Source organism: Budorcas taxicolor, chromosome 3, assembly GCF_023091745.1.
Source record: "Budorcas taxicolor isolate Tak-1 chromosome 3, Takin1.1, whole genome shotgun sequence".
Lineage (NCBI taxonomy): Eukaryota > Metazoa > Chordata > Mammalia > Artiodactyla > Bovidae > Budorcas > Budorcas taxicolor.
The window spans coordinates 117,452,874-117,460,808 of record NC_068912.1 but is presented as its reverse complement, the minus strand read 5'-3'; positions in this window follow the sequence as shown (position 1 = coordinate 117,460,808).

The following is a 7,935-nucleotide window of genomic DNA, read 5'->3' as shown; positions in this document are numbered from 1 at the left end:
CCCTGGCAGGAGCTCAGGGAACCATCTGGGGTCATAACCTGTGATCTTTCAGGCCAGCCGGGGCCGGGGTCGCTTTTGGAGTAAGCAGCCGCGGTCAAAGAACAGAGGGGATCGCGGCCATGCCAACCGACTCGAGCCTCCCCAGGGCTGCGCCTCCTCCCAAGGCGACTTCCAGGAACTCGAGCCTCCATCCCGCTGGGCTCCTCTCCCAGGGGACGTTTCAGCACAGCCCGCGCCAAACAGGAAACACTCGGGTTTCCTGAGAAAGTTTCTTAGTCTTTGGCCAAAGCGCTAAACTGGAGGATCTTGACGTGGATGTTGGAAAACGGGGGTGAGAAGTCCCCGGGACTCCACAGGGGGCGGGGGGTGGGTTGCAGGCACAGACGGTGTTTCTCCGGGATCACGTGTGTCACGTATGACACGTTCCTTAGCTGAGATCTGGGCTGTGGGATGCAACCAGCATGCCAGGGCTCTCCTGGAGGCAGAGACGGACAGACAGAGGACGCGAGGGAGGGGCACGGGGAGAGGAGGAGAGAAGAGACGGAGGCTTCCAGAGGCACTGCTGAGACCAGGGCCAAGACCCCACCCTTCTCTCCAGCCCAGAAGCCCGCGACTCTGAGGGTCCCACAATCAGACTGGCCCCCACCCCGCCAGGGCAAGAAGACAATAAGGGTCAGTGGAAGAAATACAGCTTCCCAGTTGAAAATGGGCCTCAGACATTTGTTATTCCCATTTTTTTAAGTACAAAGATAATTCTCCCCATCTTGGCATTCTGAAGGGGACTTTTGTTTTCCCTCTCTTCTGAGTGTTCTTTTCCAAGCCTGGTAAATGTCTGCTCAGATGACGGATAAGAAGGACCACGTGACTGAGGAAACTTCCCGACTTGGGGGTGGGGCCTGGCGGCCTCCTCCTCCCCCCACCTCAACCAGGCCAGGCCTGGCCCAGCCTCCCTGTCTCAGTTCCAGCCTCCCTGCCTTGGGCCCAGCCGGGGTCTGGGGGTAGGTGGGGCCCAGGGATGCTGCCGCAGCCCCGTCAATCCGAGCCTCTCCACTGTGCCTGCCCTCGGGCTTACGATGGGGCATGATCACCACAGCCCTGTGTCTGGGTCTCCACTGCGACTCTGATGTCCTGGGAAACTGGGGGTCGCAGGTCATCTGCGCCCTGAGCATGCTGCACCCCCCTCAAGTTCCTCAAGCAGCCCCTCCCGATTCAGTCGAGTCCGACTCGACTGCAGCCCGCCAGGCTCCTCTGTCCATGGGATTTTCCAGGCAAGAATACTGGCGTGGGCTGCCATTTCCTCTTCCAGGGGATCTTCCCGGCTCAGGGATCGAACCTGCATCCCTTGTGCCTCTTGTGTTGGCAGGCAGGTTCTTTACGGCTGAGCCACCTGGGAAGCCCAGCCCCTCCCATGGGCAGGCCTAAAATAAAACTTTGTACTGAGATGGCGTGCTCGCCAGCCCAGAGAAGCCCCTGCCCACATCCAGGCTTGGGAGGGTGATGGGAGGGCCATGAGGGTCTGAGTCCCATGTTCTGTGCCTCCCTGAGGGCTGGACACCTTGAAGGTCACAGTCATGTGGTCCCTGTCCCCCTGAAGTACTGGGACGAGTGTGGCCAGGAGCAGTTGGGGACCGTCCCTCCTGAGAGCAGCCTGCCTGCTCATCCGGAGGGACCTGCCCCGTCCAGCGGCAGGAGTCGCCCCATTCAGCTTTGTCACCGGCTCGGGCAGATGGCCGAAGGACAGGGCGGCTCAGTCATGCAGGCAAAACCAGACCACCGGTGACCGCGAGCTGGGGGAGAGTCACCTCTTGAGAAGCCGGGGTGCAGGGGAGGGCCCCTGCCTGGCTCCCTGGTGGGATGCTGTTTGCTGGTGGGGTGGGGCAGGGAACTTAACCGCATTTTGTTCTCCTCTGTGTCCTCAGGACCCAGAACAGTTCAAGACTCCTGGGCTGGACACGTGAACAGTGTCCCAGCACCCCCCCTTCAAAGCTAGTCTAGACTAACAGCAAGGTGTGGGTTAAAAGGTGGATTGAAGGAAAATCCCTTGGAGCCTCCAGGCCCAAGCTGGAGTCTGGCCCTGCCTCCCACTGGTCACTGGTCTCAGGCCTCCTGCTTGACCTTTCTGGGCCTCAGTTTCCCTGTTGGGAGATGTGGGAGCAACAGCTGGTGGTGCTAACTTTGTTGGAAGGCGTGGGTGCAGGGGCCGTGGGGAAGCAGCCACTAGGCCTGATTATCACGGTGATTTGTTGTTCACCAGGGAAGCGGTGACTCAGACGGTAAAGGATCTGCCTGCAATGTGGGAGACGTGCGTTCGATCCCCAGGTCGGGAAGAAGATCCCCTGGAGGAGGGCATGACCACCCGCTCCAGTACACTTGCCTGAAGAATCCCCAAGGACGGGGGAGGCTGGCGGGCTATAGTCCATGGGGTCGCAAAGAGTCGGATGTGCTGAGCAACTGAGCATAGCGAAGCGGGAGCTGGGCTGGGTCTCGTCACATCTCATTGTCCAGTCAGTCACCCAGGACTGCCGGCGGTTCGCCAGGCTGATGGAGCTGGGACACGGTCTCCCAGGACACACCCAGGAGGCGCAGGCAGAGCCCACCTGAAGCCAGAGAAAGGAGCGGAGGTGCAGGGCTCCTGGAGGAGGCGGGTCGTCAGGGGAACCAGGCGGCTCTGCCAGGGGTTTTCAAATTACCAGCCACATCAGCGTCGGAAGAGCAAGTCTGACTCCACATCAGATTCGTCCTTTTACTTACCTTTCTATTCTGCTGCTTTGGCTTGAGTTAAAAATGTTGCCTAGAGCCAGTTTTGATGGCTAAATCAAAGGTCTCTCTTGGTGAATGTCACATTGCCCTTGAAAATATGTGGGTTATTTTCGAGTATCTTTTGATATTGAATTCTGACGAGCATAATCCCACAGTGATCCGAGAACAGACCCCGAAAATTTGCACCTTGTTTTATGCCTCCGGATACGTTCCACTGGCCCCTGGTTTATAGTCCGTGGGAACTTGAATTTGTACCCTGCTGTTGTGTGAAAATTGTATTAATCTTAATTATGTCGAATTGGTTCACAGTGCTTTTCAGATCTGCTGAATCCTTCTAGTCTTCTGTCTACACATTCTGTTAATTTTTGAGAGTTTGAAACTCTAACTAAAAATCTTAATTTATCTGTTTAAAAAATAGTTGTAATATATAGTAGAACCGTATGTAACTTTGTTTTGTATTTTCCAAGTCTCCTGTAAATATGTTATCATACTTTCATAATTTAGAAATTAAAAATTAAAAGTTTAATTTTTTGAAACAAAAAAATTTTAAGTTATGAGGAGTTCTGATTCTTTGAGTGCCAGCTGCCTGTTTTCATTGCTTTGTAACTGCAATAAACGCTGTATCTTCCTTTACCACACAGACAGACACAGACACAGACACACACACACACGGAGATGTTGCCTATAGCCTGAAATATACAGGAGACCCCAATCTCAAGGCTCTGACCTCTAAGAGTATAACACTCTTCCATTCGCATAAAAATAATAAAAAGTTGTGGGACAGAGAATAACAGTGGTCCTGTTAGAGGTTTACAGGAACACTGTGATCTGATCTGCCATGGCCCTCCCTCACCTGGCCTTTAAAAATGCTCTGCTGAAACCTTTGGGGAGTTTAGGGTTTGGGGCATGAGCCACCATTCTCCTTGCCCGGCCCTGCACTAAACCTTTTTCTGCTCCAAACTTCAACATTCCGGTATTGTTTAGACTCTCCGTGCATCAGGTACACAAACTTGCGTTTGGTAGCTCAAATAATCAAAGTCATTTACTTCCAAGCATAATCAACTGTCTGCTCAGTAATATGGATTTTTCCCAGGTTGTCTGCATTTCCTGAACTCTATGTCCCCTTTGGAATAATTAATATAATGAGATGTCGTGAAAACGTCTCTGAACTTTGATAGAATGAGTAACACACATATTTGGATTTTTTTTTCTTAGTTGAAAAAATAAAACTTATTAGCAAAATCCATAATGTAACACTGTCGGAAAATTAAGCACTTCCTGGCGCTGTTCCTGATTGTAATGATTTCAGGTTTTCCTAATTATTCTGCCCCAAATGTTCATCTTTGTCTTTTGTTCTGGTGTGAAGATGCTCTGTTCATAAAACATCATGAGGCAAAATGGCTTTATGTGTAGGTCCATCACTCCTTGGTAACTGAGGCAATTAACACACACTGATATTGAAGTTTTACGTGTATGAATTCTATATCATTAGCGAAACATTAGCCTGCTTGGCTTGACATAAAATCTCTTTTTCCTCCTCCCTGATGAAGGAATTTTTTATTTGGAAAGCCTAACAGAGGCCTGAAAACAAAACCACATGCAGTTTTGTGTATCACAAACTCTCTGCTGAAAGCAACAAAGTTGAGAACATCCCTGGTGCTAGGGGTTACGAAGGCTGCACGCATCATGAGTGCAGAGGGGCATTTATTTTTTGAACAAACAAATGACTTTTTGTACTCTCAATCAAGAAAAAAATCTGAGTATTTACTTACTGTCTGCTAATTTGCTAATCTGGTGAGTTAATCCTCCACAGCTTCAAAATCCCCATTTGAATACAATAATTTGTCAAGCCCGGAGCTCCTCCGCATACTCTTTTACTCCACAAATACTTGAATGCCTACTAAGTGTGTGTGTTGGGGCTACCCTGGTGGCTCAGAAGTGAAGAATTTGCTTGCTGACACAGGTTGGATCCCTGGGTCGGGAAGATCCCCTGGAGGAGGAAATGGCAACCCACTCCAGTACTCTTGCCTGGAGAATCCTGTGGACAGAGGAGCCTGGCGGGCTACTGTCTGAGGGGTCGCAAAGAGCCGGACAAAACTTAGCAGCTAAATAACAGCCACAGTATGTGTGTCTGGAGGTATACACAACAGAGGAAGTCCCTGCAGTGGGCGGGAGAGCTGATATTCTGGTAGAGGAGAAAGAAGAACCGAGAAGCTAATTGCACTGTTACTGAATCCAGACAACAGGCTAATAAATTGGGGAATGAGTTGGGCAAGGAATAATGACTTTATTAGGAAAGCCAGGAGACTGAGAAGACGGCAGTCTAGTGTCTCAAAGAACCATCTTACCACAGTCAGAACTCAGGCTTCCTTTATACTAAAAAGAGAAGGTGGTGTGTGTGTGTGTGTGTGTGTGTGTGTGTGTGTGTGTGTGTGCCGGGGGGAGGGGGGCGGGGGGTGGTGGTGGTGGTGGTGATTGGTTTTTGGAGCAGAAATACTTCCTTTTGCAGCTGCCCACAGAGGTCAGCTTGCAGATGCTCCTGTAAACCTCCAAGAAGACAGGAGTTCTGTATTCTGCAACTTTCTATCTCCATATGAATGGAAGAGCCTTACACTCTTAAAGGCCAGAGCCTTGAGAACAGGCTGTCCTGTGTAATTCAGGCTGTAGCAACATTCTTCTACAAAACAGCCAGCCTGACTACCTGCCGGCAACAGAGCTCAGGGTTAAAGTAAAGGAACAGATGTGACAGTCAGGTTGGTTCTTCCTTATCACAGCATCAGGAAGACACTTTCTGATAGTGGGAGCTCCTCCAAGGTTAACATGCTGGCAGTTGGGATGGGGGCTCCCTCCTACGGGGGTGGGGGGTGGTGATCTCACTCACTACGGTCACACCGTGGGCTACTCCCAGGCAGCGGCCGAGCATGGGGAGTCCTGACCCAGGCCCCTTCCAGGAGCGGAGGGGCGCTCTCCAGTGGAGACTTTGCCTCTCGGATGTCTCGATGGCCTGGGTGAAACTTTCCTGAAGCTGCGGTGGACTCGGAGACTCTTGCATCCTCTTCTGCTTTCGCAGGTGTCAGACCAGCATCCTGCCTGCAGGCTGGCCCCGCCCCCACTGCCCCTCCCCGTCCTCCTGCACAGGGTCCCCCCACCACGCCGTGACTCCTGCACGTCCAATCTCTTCTTGGCCCCAACTTCTTAATAGGACTGAACCCATGGAGCCTATTGGAATAAAATATGAGTATTGAAAACGTGTGTTGTGGCAGGAACATAAGGACGACACTTGGCTGGAAGCATCTGACCCCATCCATGTCCAAGGTTGCTCAAGGCCGCTTGCGTGTTGCATCTTATTACCAAGCTGCCACCGTGACAGCATTTCTTTCCCTCCTTCCCTCCGTCCTTCCTTCCTCCCTCCCTCTCTCTTTCCGCAGAGAACAGGGTCCTGGCCACGCTTGCCTCTCTGTGATTCGTATTGCGCCCTCTCAGAGGGTCCCCAGGCTCTGCCAACCCCTGAATAGCTTCCTTCCATTTCAGTGGCCTCTGCAACATTGTAACAACCCAGCCTGAAGGAACATGTGTGGAAATCTTAGCTGGAGAATCAGAACTGGGTGTTGCTCAGGATGCGGAAAAAATGCAGGGTGTTTCCTCTGCTAGGCACTTGATCCACACCGCGGTCTGTCCCGCAGCAGCGCTGAGGCCCTGGCCAGGGAAGCTGCTGGAAGACCCACCCGGGATCTGCCCACCCTGCCCCCTGACCTCAACTGTGGGTCACCCCACGCTTCCCTGGGGATGACACCAATGCCCCAAACCAGAGCACCCCCTCCTGGGGGGCTGCTGTGTCCAATGGCGGGTAATGGAGCCAAGAAGTCCTCCCCTCCTCGGGGTCCACAGCTTCTCCCACCAACAGCACAGACTTTTCTCGGAGAAGGAAGGGAAGCCCCGGCAGCTGGTGCTGAGTGTGATGCGCTGGGTCTGTGGGAGGGGTGAACGTGATGGGCCACAGCCGAGCCGCCAGTGGTGCTAGGAAACACTTCCCTCCTCATCATGGATCTGGTGGTGCTCCGCAAACGGCAGCTGAAGTCTCACCTCCTGTGATGGAATGAACTCTATGCTGTATAACTGTGCGCATAATTTAATGCAAATTTCAGAATTTAGAAAGGTGTCAGGGTGAAACCCTTTCAAGCCTGGCATAAAAAGTCTGATGGGTTGAACTTTTAATGTATGTGCATCTTACCTCTGCCCAGACTGACCGTGGGCCCTGTCGGGGGGGACATAATGTGGGATGGAAGACGGTGCCAAGGGTGGGTGTCTCTGACCCCTTTGGTCTGTTCTCCCAGGCTCTGCGTCCAAGTGGGTTTTGAGGTGTCTCCTGGACACTGTTCCCTCCTCCAGTGGCACAGCCCTCTCTTCTGGACACTGGTCACTTGTCTCCACTGCATGCCTCTGGCTAGAGACCCGTAGAGGTCAGAACAGTTCTACTGTGTCTGGTGTCCCCGAGGTGCCCCACCCAAGGGGTGCCTTCTGGGGACAAGTGCAATGATGCTGGCTTTTGTGTCTACACGTGGTCAGTGGGTGACCAGCTGCTGAGCCACGGGGTGTGGTGACCTGGCTAGAGGCAAGCCCTGAGGTGGGGGTCTAGAGGGAACCTGCAAGGACAGGGTGTCCAGGAGACCCCAGGATGGCCCTGCAGAGGGGTCCGGCTGAGCCACTGCTGCAGGGAGTTTCGTGGAGATGTGACTTCTTTGCTGAGCAGTTCGGAGAGACACGGAGGCGACTGTCGCTGCTGAGGAGTCTCTTTGGATGGGACTGTGTGTGGAATGGGATGCATGGCCTCCCTTCCCACCAGCCTCTGCAGCTGACCTTTCCATTCCCCAAATGAGCTCACGTCCTCACTGGGCAAGGGGGCCAGACAGACCCCTTCCAAGGGCAGCTCCCTTTATTGATTTCCTGTGGCTGCTGCAAGTCATCACAAACTTGGTGGCTTCAAACAATAGAAACTGATTTCCTTGCAGTTCTAGAGGCCAGAATCCACCTGCAATGCAGGAGACCTGGGATCGATCCCAGGGTTGGGAAGTCCCCTGAAGAAGGGAATGGCAATCCACTCCAGTATTCTGGCCTGGAGAATTCCATGGACAGAGGAGCCTGGCGGGCTACAGTCTATGGGGTCTCAAAGAGTTG